The sequence below is a fragment of the Micropterus dolomieu genome, linkage group LG18, assembly GCF_021292245.1.
Source record: "Micropterus dolomieu isolate WLL.071019.BEF.003 ecotype Adirondacks linkage group LG18, ASM2129224v1, whole genome shotgun sequence".
Classification (NCBI taxonomy): Eukaryota; Metazoa; Chordata; class Actinopteri; order Centrarchiformes; family Centrarchidae; genus Micropterus; species Micropterus dolomieu.
The window spans coordinates 26,682,766-26,696,145 of record NC_060167.1 but is presented as its reverse complement, the minus strand read 5'-3'; the positions used below and the strand labels follow the sequence as shown (position 1 = coordinate 26,696,145).

Below are 13,380 nucleotides of genomic sequence, written 5' to 3'. Positions count from 1 at the left end.
AAAGCAAAGATTTTCTCCTTAAGACAGATTGTCTGCACTGTTATTTGCAAGTGATCAGATCGGATTTGTGTATCCAGACATTGGCAACTTATCTGCAAGGGTAAGTAACCCGACAGTAACTACGTATGCTGGTAAAGTGGCTTTCCAATGCGGAAGTATGAGAAACGGAGATTCATCAGCTCACCCACCAAACAATCACGCTGTCAAGTTGGGGTGCAGAACTCTTTCATTGCACCAGACAAACTCAGTGACGGAGGAGTTCTGAAACGTGACTTGACAGCGCCCAGCATGGATTCTGCTCAGCCGCTCTGATGCACTCCATCACTCTGGATATGACGCTGTCGTTGTGTGTCGCGTTGCAATACTTCAATCCGATTTGAGCATCCGGAGCGTCCGGACTGAGACCCATCTTTAGAAATCCGACTGAAAGATCTTTTCAAACCACCTCCAAATGTGAATGAATCTAGATTTTCTTTAATCAACCTGGATATAATCAGGATATGCCAAAAAACTGATTTGGTCTGACAGTCTGAACAAGGCCTTAAACACTCCACAGCAAAGCCTTACATTAAAGGTACCTTGTGAGGTTTTTGACCACTAGAGGCACTATAGAACAATGTTTGCTGATCAGATCACCATATTCATAGCTTTCAGTCACGTGACATGCGCAGTGACCTGGAGGGCAAAACAACAGACCAACATAGCGGCTCATACCGCGACTCCCCTGTAGAGAAGCCGCAAAAGCAGTTAAATTTTATTTGGATCACCTCTCAACTTAAGAAAAAGAAAGATATGAACACAAAAACTGCCAGTGTTGGGCACTTCTGATCCATATAACGTTACAGCATCCGCTGCAGCATTTCTACCGTTAAAAACCGCCAGGTCCCTGTTGCTGCTAAACTGTGGTAATGTTTGTATTTACCTTGTGGGGAATCCCTCACCTAACTGCCCAGGCTTGTCTCCTCCTCAATTAGTGCATCTGAAAGCACAACAACCATCCAGCATTTTGGCAACGCAAAAGTAACTCAAAGTAACAGTGTATCGCTTGCTTCCTGGTTGGCGGGATGACGGAAAATAACATCTTTTTTGCCCTCCAAGGGAGCGTTATACTTCGAATGTGATGTCACGTGAAAACTATGAATTGTTTCTATCCTGTTCTACCAGAATGTACACAAAGAAGGGGGTGACAGAATCAGAATCAGAATCAGCATTATTGCCAATTCCTTGTATGTGTTTCACACATACAAGGAATTTGCTTTGGTGATACGGTGCTACACACAGACATACATACAGATGACATAAATAGATGTAGAAATATATAAATATGCAATAAACAAATGCAAGTTACATAAGAATACTACTATTTGCAGAGAGAGAACAACGCATTACTCTGGTTTGTGTTGTGCAGACGTATTGCAACGGAAGAGGATGTTGTGTGCATAAATATAGAAATTGACAATATAAAAAAATAAAAACAACAATAAAACAACAACGATTAACAATTAACAACAAATATGTGCAATGTGCCAGGTTCGTGCATGATATGAAATGAAGTGATATTTACATGTGCATTATTTGAAGTGTGAGAGTGTCAGTGGGGGACCCGGGCCTTGTTAATGAGGCTAACTGACATGAAAACTATTTCAATTGACTGCAAAGGGTTGTAACAGCTAGTGGGTGTGATGCATCTACATGTAGCAATGGCACAAGTAAAAGTAAAGAAAGCAGGCAAAGTAATGCAGTAAAGTCAATCCATTAATAACTTTGTGTGTAAAGTTCTTTGTAACTACTCACTAGTTTCAGACTTGTCATTTACTAAATCAGGTTGTACTGTCAAAACTTAGCTAGAACAGATAAATAAGATAATGCGTTTCCCAGAAATATTTTTATGACGACCAAACAAAAGCTTAGTGATCCACAATTAACTTTTTCAAAAACTTAGAAAAACACTTGTTGGTCCCTTTAAGTCTAAAGCAATATGTTGCAATATAATTCTTATGTAAGTAGCACTGCATATACTGAGGTCAATAACTCTGGCAATGCTTTATTGATCCTTGAAAGTGCACATAGCTTTGGTATTTGTTTTCTGAATATTGGTTCCTTGCCAACCTCTGGTGCTTTTAATGTCATCTGAGGAGAAGAAATCATTTCTACTGACTGAGCAGCAATTACTGACTGGCATAGATCCTCACAGCAGAATTTGACCGCAGGCCTGTTTTTACCCATGTACGAGCTAAGCCCTTCAGTGTGGCTCACGCTGTTATGGTTTCTGTGCAAACAGTGACAGTAAGTGCTGACCGGGAGGTCTGAATGCAGCAGGGGCTCATTGAGGCAACATTAGCCTTTTGCATTAGCCTAGCTCTCCTGTGACACACTTTCTGCTGTCTGAGGCACTCTTAGCAACATCTAACTGTATCACTACAGGCCACACTGCTGCTCATCAGCCGCTTGTCTCTGTTCACCTCTCCTTTCTCTTCCTGTTAACCCGCCGACATTTTTGTTTTGCCACTCTGTCTAATTGCTTTCTCATAAACCCTGCGCACCCATGTCTTTTAGTCTGTCTGATTTTCTCGCTCCTTCTATCTTTTTGCAAACACTCACAGTCGATCACTCACAATCCTGCTTTGATCTGACTGACCAAGGTGCTTTGTAAATGAAACAGAATATCCTTAATCCTTCTTTTTCACACTCACATATTACAAAAGGTACAAAGAAAACGGTGACTACTCCACTGACAGATCGATGCTATTGTTATTGATTATGTCTATTTTCAGATGAACAAACATGACATCATATTCCCCTTTCTCCATTTCTTGTACTTTGTTACAGTATGTGCTCTCACACACAAAAGTGCACACTTCTCTATCAAATGTCTGCACGTTGTCATCCTTTTCTATTTCCCAGCAGGGGCTTTTATAAACACAGTCAGACTCAGGTAATACACCAAGGGAGCAGTGCCCCCATAATCCACACTGGATGTGGAGGTTTTACCCATTGTCCCGCTCTCCTCTTCTATCAGTGACAGGAGTACAGCCTCAGCAAGGGTGCTCAAAGGTAACCAATTGCCGAGAGCCACCATGGTGTGTCATGGCTAGGAGATAGCCTCTGATAAAATCATGCAGGGATCAGATGTGATACATAAGGACAGTCACCTTCCAAAGTGTTTTGGAAAGCACTGTGGGAGAAGCTGGAACAGACTTTAAAATTATTGGGAAGCAGTAATACAGGATCTTCTATATATTCTATTTGTCACTGAATGACTACCTTATAATAACAACAGTTTGAAATCAGATCAGTAAAACCTATTTCCTCAAAGCAACAACACTCATTTTGCTCTGGGGGAATATAAACTGCAGGCCAGAGGTCACTCAGTGTTTCCTCATCCTTGTAAGAGCCCATAATTAGTCATCCATATTGTGGTCAAATATCTTACTGGTCATTGTTACAGTGTGACTGAAGCTGACTCCAGGGGGAATACTGCAAGTGACTCGCTTTAGTTTAGCTTTGCTCTGTGAGTGCTACTTTCTTGCTCTACTTCATGCTCCACTTCTTGTCCCCTATAAGTTGTCTCTGGCATACTTAACTTCTAAAACTAGTCCATCATTGCTGACAAATGATCATGCTGTAAAGAGAGTAATATGCACAACTGTATGTTTAGTCATCTGTAAAATTGGCCCTACACTAGATAGAGAACAAAAGGGACAATAACTAAAGTAGAGGATTACACCATTAAACATATAATGTATTTACATGACTGGTTTTGAGTGAAATATCACAAAGAATTTTGTGCATTCATTCATTTCTCCATCATGATGAATTGCAAAGATTCATTTGTTTAATATTGTGGTTTACGACCAACTACCTGCAAAAAATTCTCATCATCGTGAGCTGTACTTTGATAATTAGCAAATGTTAGCATGCTAACACAAACTAAAAATGATAAACATGGTCAACATTAAACTAAAAAAATGCATGTGGTCATGATCATTTTAAGTATATTAGCATGCTGACATTTATTATTGCTGACATTTTTTATTTATAGACTTATTATAAAATATATTGCCATGGCATCACATGTTTTGACCTACTGTAAATGTGCAGTTGAATTATGGACTACCGGGAATAATACGATTAATGTGAATAATGTGCATACCTTCAAGAAATTACAATCTTTGTCATTATAGCCACATAGGCTCACAGGTCAATAAAAGATTAAGTTTCTTTTCTAATCAATGCAAACATCTTATTGGCTAGTGGACTGTAACTCACTATTATTATTGCTTAGCCATTATATCCCATGAAGAACCTTGATGTATCGACCATCACTCTCTCCTCTGATTGCCCTCGGGAACCTTCTTGCTATGGTAACGACCCCTAATGACCACCATTGTGGCAACAGCTGTAGTCGTGGCAACAGTTCGGTTCAGTCTTTCGCGCTGAGAATAAAAAGACGCAAGGGTGAGGCTCTCTGTCATCAGCAGTCAGATAGAATATGCATCAAAGTCTTGTGTACCATCCTCTCAATCCATCCATCCATCCACTCATCTATCTATCCATCCATTTTTTTTTATCCATCCACAGGTCCATCTGTCTCTTCTCCCCTGTATTCTCATCTGTCCCTGTATGTTATTGCCTCGTTTTCAATACATAATTAACTGCTTAATGTTCTCCTCAAGCAAATGGATTTTCGGAGTCATAAATACACAGATCGTTACCGTCATCACAATTATTTCCCTCTTTCCCTCTTCTCTTGCTCTGTCTCTTCCATGATTAACTCTCCAGTTCATCATGCAACACTGATACGGCTACATTAACAATCTTGACAAATCCGGCGGCCATCCATCGCAAAACAAAAGCAGAAAAATTATGTTTTTACAAACTCCCACCTTCTATCAACCAAATTATCACTCACTCACCCTGGCCTTTCTTTCTTTTTTATAATGCACACTATCATTTTCTCCTCATATCCATTCAACCCCCTCAATGTTTCCACCTCTCTCTCCCTCGCATCAAAGGAATTTGACCTGGTGTATTTTAGATTGTTACAAAAAACAATAATAGAAACAGCTACAAAAGAAAACAGGTTTCCCATATCATGCCCATCTCTGTCAGTCTCCAGCTCTAACCTTTTCCCTCCTGTTCTGTCTCTTTGTCAGCACCTCCCTCTGGGCACTGAGCGGCCCATGTACCCCCATGAGCGATAGCGCTGAGAGAGCCTGAAATATTGATGGCCCCAGGCGAAGGCCACCTCCAGCACACTCTGCAGGGGGTTCAGGCCAGGGCTGCAGTCAGGTAGAGTCAGAGTGGGTGATCTTTAGCGAGGAGGATGGCTATTCCACGGCAGATGGAGGTGAGGTGTAGTGAAGCAAATGAGGAGCAATGATGAGTGTGTGTAAAAAACATGTTATCCCAGCTGCCAGCTGGCTTCTTCACATGGATCCAGTGATTTGCTTCCAGGTGATCTGGAACTTCATCCAAGGCAGCATGTGTGTGTGGAGTTGAGTGGACTCCTTAGCTGGACTTTTTTACATACTGGGATCACTAAGCATGCTTCTCCAAGATAAGCCTCAACACAACCATGAGATTTGCTTTGGGCTGTATGGCTCGTTTTTGCACCCCTCCCCCTTTCCTGCTTTTCTTCTCTGTTGTTTTCCACCGTCTTTTTCCATCTCTCTTGATGTCTCTCTCCCCCACAACCAAACCCCTAATTTTCTCCCCTTCTCATTTTCTGCTCATTAGGCACACGCTTCATCGTTGTCTTAAAATTGAACCTTTTTCCTCTATTTCCCATTTTCCTTCCTCATTCGTCTCTGGGTGACTTGGTGAAGGTGATCTTGCCAAAGAGACCCATAAGAATCGCCATGGAGACAGCATCCAGTTGGGTGATGCTAATGGAGAACGGGGGGAGGGGGTTACAGGGAAAGACAATAGCAATGGGATAGCAATAGTGTGAAGGCAGCTCCACCACAGAGCTTATTTTCTGCAGCTCCCGATTCATGGTCCCATGGCTGGTTTAGATTGCTTTAATATTGCCTCCCTCTGTATTTCTTTCTCGCTCTCTCTTCGTCTGTGTCTTTCTTGAACCTAGGGTAAACATGAAAAGCCTGTTAAAATGAGAATTCAATTAAATCAGATGCGAAGCAATGTGTCCTGCCTTTATTTTTCTAAACCATTGTTTTTGTTTTAGAGGATCTGTAAGCAAAATAGTGGCCCACACAGCAAGAAGGTCCGGGGTTTGAACGCCGGCCTTTTTGTGTGGAGTTTGCATGTTCTCCCTGTGTCTTCGTGGGTTTCCTCTGGGTGCTGAGGTTTCCCCCACCATCAAAAAAATGTTGGTTCTCCGGTCAGTGCCGTTTGACCAGACACTGCATTTCAATCTGGAGTTGAGCCCCGGGGGCTGTACAGTGGCTGCCCACTGCTCCCTTCAGGGATAGGTTAAATGCAAAGGATGACTCTTGTGACATGTATATGTATGTGACAAATAAAGTACCTTTACCATAGGCGTTGCTAGACCCTTTTTTCTGTGTCCATGTGCTGTGCCCCAGTGAAATTGTGAAGCCCCCCTGGCGTTGTTTGGCGACATGTCAGGCTTCACGGTCAAGTTCGCAACAATTGGCTACATCTGCAACGTCCAGTCAAGTTAGCAATAATATATATGCAACATCGGGATACACTTTCAAAATAAAACTACTGGTTGATGTGAAATGGTGCGTTGTTAACGATATGAAACGTCGCAAAACACGAGTCTATGTTGAAAGCGAGTGTTTACAACGATGACGAGAGGACTAAGAGGGACTATCCTTCTGTGCACAAGAAGAGAAAATAATTCAATGAGAGTGACTTTCGAGAACAGCAGTCAGGTAAACTTGTGTTCTCTCCAAAGTCTGATGTGAGCAAGTTCATGTATAGGCTGTGTCGCACTCTGCCTGTCTGCCATGCCGTGTTTTGCACTGCTGCTCGTTAGTCCCTGTGTATATATACCTGGTGTTTCTGTCTTTTCTTTGTCGGGTCATTGTTTATTGTCACCCAGTGTTGCAGTTTGTTCTCGTGTCTTCAGCCTTACTCGCCGTGTCTCCCTGTTACCCTGCTCATTTTTGGATTCCGGTTTTCACCCTTTTGGATTTCTGTTGGACAGCCTTTGTTTTTGGATTCTGTCATCAGCCGCTCAGTTGTAAGTGTGCTCGCCTTTGTTTGTTTATTAAAACCCCTTGAACTATACCTGCACTATCCGTGTCCTGCATTTGGGTCCTACTACCTGCCTCCATACGACAAACCGTGACAGAATGACCCGACCAGCTAGCCTATGGCCTGATAGCCTGGAGGCTAGGCTTCCCCCGGAGTTCTCCTTTGAAGGGAGTCGCCTGGCCATCTTTTCGGGTTCCCGTGGTGGTCATCGGAGGCGACCAGGTCACCAGCAGTGACCCGTCTGCAACCAGCGTGATCCCAGGCCTGCTAGGAGTGCTGCTAGCCGCCTGCCTGATCCCCAGCCGGCTAGCGCTGCTAGCAGCCTGCCTGATCTCGAGCAGACTTGTGTTCCCTCATCGGTGGTCCGACAAACACCAGCTCCGTTGGTGGCCCAGCCGACTCCTGTTCCCTCGTCGGTGGCCCGACCGGCACCTGCTTCGCCGGTGGTCCGATCGACTCCTGTTCCCTCGTCGGTGGTCTGACCAACACCAGCTCCGTTGGTGGCCCAGCCGATTCCTGTTCCCTCGTCGGTGGTCCGACCGGCACCCGCTTCGCCGGTGGTCCGATCGACTCCTGTTCCCTCGTCGATGGTCTGACCAACACCAGCTCCGTTGGTGGCCCAGCCGATTCCTGCTCCTCGTGTCCTGTCGGTGGTCCGACCAACACCAGCTCCGTTGGTGGCCCAGCCGATTCCTGTTCCTCGTGCTCCGTCAGTGGTCCGACTGGCATCTGCTTCGCCGGTGGTCCGATCGACTCCTGTTCCCTCGTCGGTGGTCTGACCAACACCAGCTCCGTTGGTGGCCCAGCCGATTCCTGCTCCTCGTGTCCTGTCGGTGGTCCGACCAACACCAGCTCCGTTGGTGGCCCAGCCGATTCCTGTTCCTCGTGCTCCGTCAGTGGTCCGACTGGCATCTGCTTCGCCGGTGGTCCGATCGACTCCTGTTCCCTCGTCGGTGGTCTGACCAACACCAGCTCCGTTGGTGGCCCAGCCGATTCCTGTTCCCTCATCAGTGGTCCGACCGGCACCCGCTTCGCCGGTGGTCCAATCGACTCCTGTTCCCTCGTCGATGGTCTGACCAACACCAGCTCCGTTGGTGGCCCAGCCGATTCCTGCTCCTCGTGTCCTGTCGGTGGTCCGACCAACACCAGCTCCGTTGGTGGCCCAGCCGATTCCTGTTCCTCGTGCTCCGTCGGTGGTCTGACCGGCATCTGCTTCGCCGGTGGTCCGATCGACTCCTGTTCCGTCGACGGTGGTCTGACCAACACCAGCTCCGCTGGTGGTCCAGCCGATTCCTGTTCCCTCGTCGGTGGTCTGACCGGCACCCGCTTCTCCGGTGGTCCGATTGACTCCTGTTCCCTCGTCAATGGTCTGACCAACACCAGCTCCGTTGGTGGCCCAGCCGATTCCTGCTCCTCGTGTCCTGTCGGTGGTCCGACCAACACCAGCTCCGTTGGTGTCCCAGCCGATTCCTGTTCCTCGTGCTCCGTCGGTGGTCTGACCGGCATCTGCTTTGCCGGTGGTCCGATCAACTCCTGTTCCCTCGTCGGTGGTCTGACCAACACCAGCTCCGTTGGTGGCCCAGCCGATACCCGTTCCCTCGTTGGTGGTCCGACAGGCACCCGCTTCGCCGGTGGTCCGATCGACTCCTGTTCCCTCGTCGGTGGCCCGACCGGCACCTGTTCCCTCGTCGGTGGTCTGACCAACACCAGCCTTGCCGGTGGTCCGATCAACTCCTGTTCCCTCGTCAGTGGTCCGACCAACCGCAGCTCAGTTGGTGGCCCAGCCGACTCCAGCTCCTCGTGTCCGGTCCATGGTCCTCAGCCCAGCTGTCTCGCCAGTGGTCCTCAGCCCAGCTGCTCAGTCCGAGGACCTCAGCCCAGCTGCTCAATCCGTGGCCCTCAGCCCAGCTGCGCCTCCAGAGCACCCAAGCTTTGGGTGCCGACCTACGGAGAGGTCTTGCCGTTGGCCTCCTGCTTGGCCCCCAGTGGGTTTGCTGCCTCACTGTTGGCCGTCCTGCCAACCCCTTGAACTCTGTTGCCCCCTTGATCTGCCCGGCCTGTTGGGTCGTCCCCCGGGGCGACCTCCTGAACATTGTTGCCTCCCTGTGCTGCCCGGGCTGTTGGGACGGCCTCCCGAACTGTGTTTCCCCCCTGGTCTACCTGGCCTCATGGGTCATCCTGCGGGACACCCACCTGAACTGTTTTGCCCTCCTGGTCTGCTCGGTCGACCTCCTGGTCTGCCCCCTGAACTTTTGTTCGCCTCGGTCGGCCTCCTGAACTGCCTTGCCCTGCCGGTATTTGGCCCTTTGAGACTTTTTGTTTTGTTTTTCTGGCCCTCCGCCTGGCCTCCCTCCACCCACCCTGGGCCGGCTTGACCTGTTTGGGTTTTTTTTGTGATGTTTTGTTTTAGGACGTCAGGGGCCGTCCTTTTGAGGGGGTACTGTCACACTCTGCCTGTCTGCCATGCCGTGTTTTGCACTTTTGTGTTTAGTTAGTGTTATTTTGGTCTGTTGGGTTTTGGGGGTTTGTCTTGTCTGTCGTCTAGTGTTCGGTAACCCTTGTCATGTCTGTTACCCCCAGTGATCCCTCTGCATGTCTGTCTCTGTTTTCCCGTGCTCTCTCTCTCTCTCTCTCTCTCTCTCCCTGCTTGTGCCTCGTTAGCCTCATGTCTTTCACCTGTGTTGCTCCCACCCTGCTCGTTAGTCCCTGTGTATATATACCTGGTGTTTCTTTCTTGTCTTTGTTGGGTCATTGTTTATTGTCACCCAGTGTTGCAGTTTGTTCTTGTGTCTTCAGCCTTACTCGCCGTGTCTCCCTGTTACCCTGCTACCCTGCTCATTTTTGGATTCTGGTTTTCACCCCTTTTGGATTTCTGTCGGACAGCCGTTGTTTTTGGACTCTGTCAATCAGCCACTCTGTTTGTAAGTGTGCTCGCCTTTTGTTGTATTAAAACCCTTCTGAACTGTTCCTGCTGGCTTTCGTGTCCTGCATTTGGGTCCTCCAACCTGCTCAACCCTGCCAACCACCACGCACTGTGACAGGCTGCAGGGAAACTCTGTCTGTCTAGCTAACCCAGCTTTGCAGCACAACTAGGTCTGTTTTGGTCTTGGTTTCTTGCCAGACTGACTGAACAATATGAGAGTGAAACTATTTATTACGTTTGATAAACGGCGACGTGCAACAATGTTTATAAACTGCAACACTAAAAATGAAAACCACGTCGTGCGTGATCATACGCTCCTAAGCGTGTGCACGAAATGTAACTCAGGCATACAGCTGAGCCGTGCTACAGTCCGCAGCCGGACCATTGTATTCAAGCAGCAACATTAGTGGGACCAGTCCAGACAACACACGGATGTGAGGGCACTCCTCATAGGCGCACATCATTTTAAAACGAGACAATAATTATCTGTCTCTTAGTGAAGGTTTAGTTACAACCAGAGGAGATTTTTTTCCAATTAAGCTGGCTAAATGCACTATTTTTCATGCTGTTTTAGATGATAGAATGCCTCCAAAATCTATACACTATCTGGGGAAAAAGATGAATGTTGCTTTGGAAAATAATCCTGTAGAGCCTACAATCTATTTTTGATTTAATTATTCTCCAGCTGTAGTTTATCCAAAACACAACAAATGTTGAGGATCACTCATTTTCACTCCTGGCAACTAAAAGTAGACATAACTTATCTGATGTTACTATTTTTAAATTGCATAACCAAGGTACGGTATAAATATGGTGTAACAGTTTCTGATCATCATTGGAGGTGGGAATCTTTCAGCACCTCACGATTCGATTTGATTACAATTCAGAGGGCTGCGATGGTATTATAAAACGATTATCAAATCTTCAAATAATCTCTTTTTCTATGTGATTTTTGGATAATTACTAAGCATTTCATTTGCACACTAAAATCCAAATCAAACGTCTCCCCATTAGATTAAAAGGACTAGTTTGCATCCCTAATTTACTTTATGAATTTCAGCTTCTTTATGGTCACCGCCGTTGTTCACTCACCCCTACTGATAAAACTTATATCATCATAAAGCAAATATATTAAATTCATATCTTATTCTCTTACATTTACTTCTGGCATCTGTGCTCCCTTTACTCATCTTCTATTCACTCCTTTCTTCTAAGCGCATTTTTATCTCTACTTGTCCCCCTTCCATTTCACCTGCTTTCACATTAATTTCTTAATGTGAAAGCAGGTGAAATGTCCCTGGATCACCAGTGGGCAGTTAATCCAGCTGCTGCCCCTCGCTGTGATGCCTGTCCTTCCTCTTCCCTAGCTGATGCCTGTCTTCCTCTTCCCTAGCTGATGCCTGTCTTCCTCTTCCCTAGCTGATGCCTGTCCTTCCTCTTCCCTAGCTGATCACCTGTTTAACAAAATGCATAACACACATACACACACATTAAAGGAGACTTATTAAGCTTCTTATATTTTCTGTCTTATGTATAATGTTTCAGTGACAGATGTTAAACATGGCCAAAGCTCTACTCTTGACTCTTAATGATGTCATAAAGAGCTGGTTTTCCATATATGGTAATTTGCCTGTAGCCTCAATAACAACTGGCAACTCCTATGCTTAGTGTCTGTACTGCTGAGCGGCATAATCATCCTGCTTCAGGATCTCGGCACACACAGTGGGCTTTGGGGGGGGGCAGCAATACAGTCACTTAATTACAGTGTTACAACTGCGGACTCACAAACCTGAAGCACTTGTCCGCAGTTAACTGTCTGACGCTGCTTCTCTCTGTGCGGTTTACCTCTCCGCATAAAAAACTTTTTCCATAACATCAGCTGGTTAGCTAGCACGCTCACTCTCTGAGGGGGCGCCAGTGAAACAACACAGACAACAGCACCCTATCACAACGACGAAGAACAAGAGTTCTATTTTTCTTCTTTAGTGTTTATTAGCAGTCAGCAAACCAGCTGAAAGATACGTTACCGCCACCACGGTAAAAGAGCTTTTGCTCCGTTGTTTTGCCGCTCCAGGCAGAAAGACGGAGGAGAAATGAAACAAAGTTTCAAACCTAAAAGATCCGGGGCTTTTGACAAAACATTCGGGGCTTAAGCCCAAATAGCCACCACCCCCTGCTCTGCCTATGGTTATAACTCTGGACTAATGCAAGATGGAAAGCAGTGGATTCACATTGACTATTAAAATGTTGATTAGCAGGGCAGACTGGGCAATATGGATGTACATCTTTCAGTAAATAATAAACATCACGTCATGTTATAATATAAATAGTATTTTCCTTTTCAAAATGTATTCAAGGAAACCTGGGCAGCCAGTTTGAATGGTCTTGAAGCAGCTGCTAACATTAATGCCTTACAAGAATTGATATGAATAATTTACAGGGGCTACGCTGAAGTTTGTCAGTAGAGTAGATGCTGGATCATAAGCCAGTACAAGCACAGCTGATCCACATGCAGTACTTAGTCCAGAGGTTTTTAGCAGGTCACATAGACCCAGGTGAAATACAGGCAGCCTCAGCCAGTAAAAACACAGACAGTCTACAGGCAGCATCAGATACAAGCAGCTCAGACCCCAGTGGAGGATTGAGTTAGTGTGCAGAGGTCCATTCAACTCAGCAGTAGTATTTTCTAGAAGAGGTTTCCATTCAGGCTTATTACAGAGACAAACTGTTTTAAAGGAGAGGTGGTAGTGAGAACACTGCAGTGTCAGGTGTGACTGTGCAGCAGTGGCAAATTGTTTACATGGCTCACAAGTCAGGTAGGAGGGCCCCATAGCAGAATATTTTTAGGTGGTACCCATTAAGCTTTATTGAACACTGGTAGCATATAACTAATGTCTAAACAATTCCGCAGCCTCACAAAATGCGTCCAGCAGCAGTCCATCTGGATGAATACTATCAGCGTAAAATATGTCAATTTGACACATCATATCGTAATCAACGTAAAACTGGCAACAAGTTAAAATATACCCATAAATCTTAATACGGCTTACACAGTCAGATTTCCTGTCATTTTAAACGTTGGTTTATAGTAAAGAAAAAAAGGTGGTTTTCAACCTCCTTAAGCACAGGGAGGCACTGTTGCAGACTTGATAAAAAATTGATGGAGTGAGAAAAGCTAAAAGTGCAGATGCTGGTAGAGCATAGGTATGTGCTTCTACTCACACATCTAGGTACAGTTAGTATTCCCTTGGATTTCCAGTCAGGTCACAGAA

General features: G+C 45.9%; 1 protein-coding gene and 1 long non-coding RNA gene across 3 annotated transcripts in view; one reads left to right on the top strand and one right to left on the bottom strand.

Annotated features, from left to right (window-relative positions):
• The window catches only part of LOC123987410, a 31,592-nt gene extending 26,158 nt beyond the window's left edge, over positions 1–5,434 (top strand). Inside the window, exon 3 of the long non-coding RNA XR_006829121.1 lies at positions 5,157–5,434. This is a non-coding gene — a long non-coding RNA (uncharacterized LOC123987410). The remainder of the gene's footprint in view (positions 1–5,156) is intronic.
• Positions 1–13,380, bottom strand: part of dlgap4b (discs, large (Drosophila) homolog-associated protein 4b) — a 133,428-nt gene that overhangs the window by 83,026 nt on the left and 37,022 nt on the right. The window contains exon 2 of one of the 2 annotated variants that reach the window (XM_046076270.1): positions 11,265–11,562. The exons of the other annotated variant lie outside the window; for it this stretch is intronic. The gene's annotated coding sequence lies outside the window, so the exon portion shown is untranslated. The remainder of the gene's footprint in view (positions 1–11,264; positions 11,563–13,380) is intronic. 2 annotated transcript variants of the gene reach the window in all.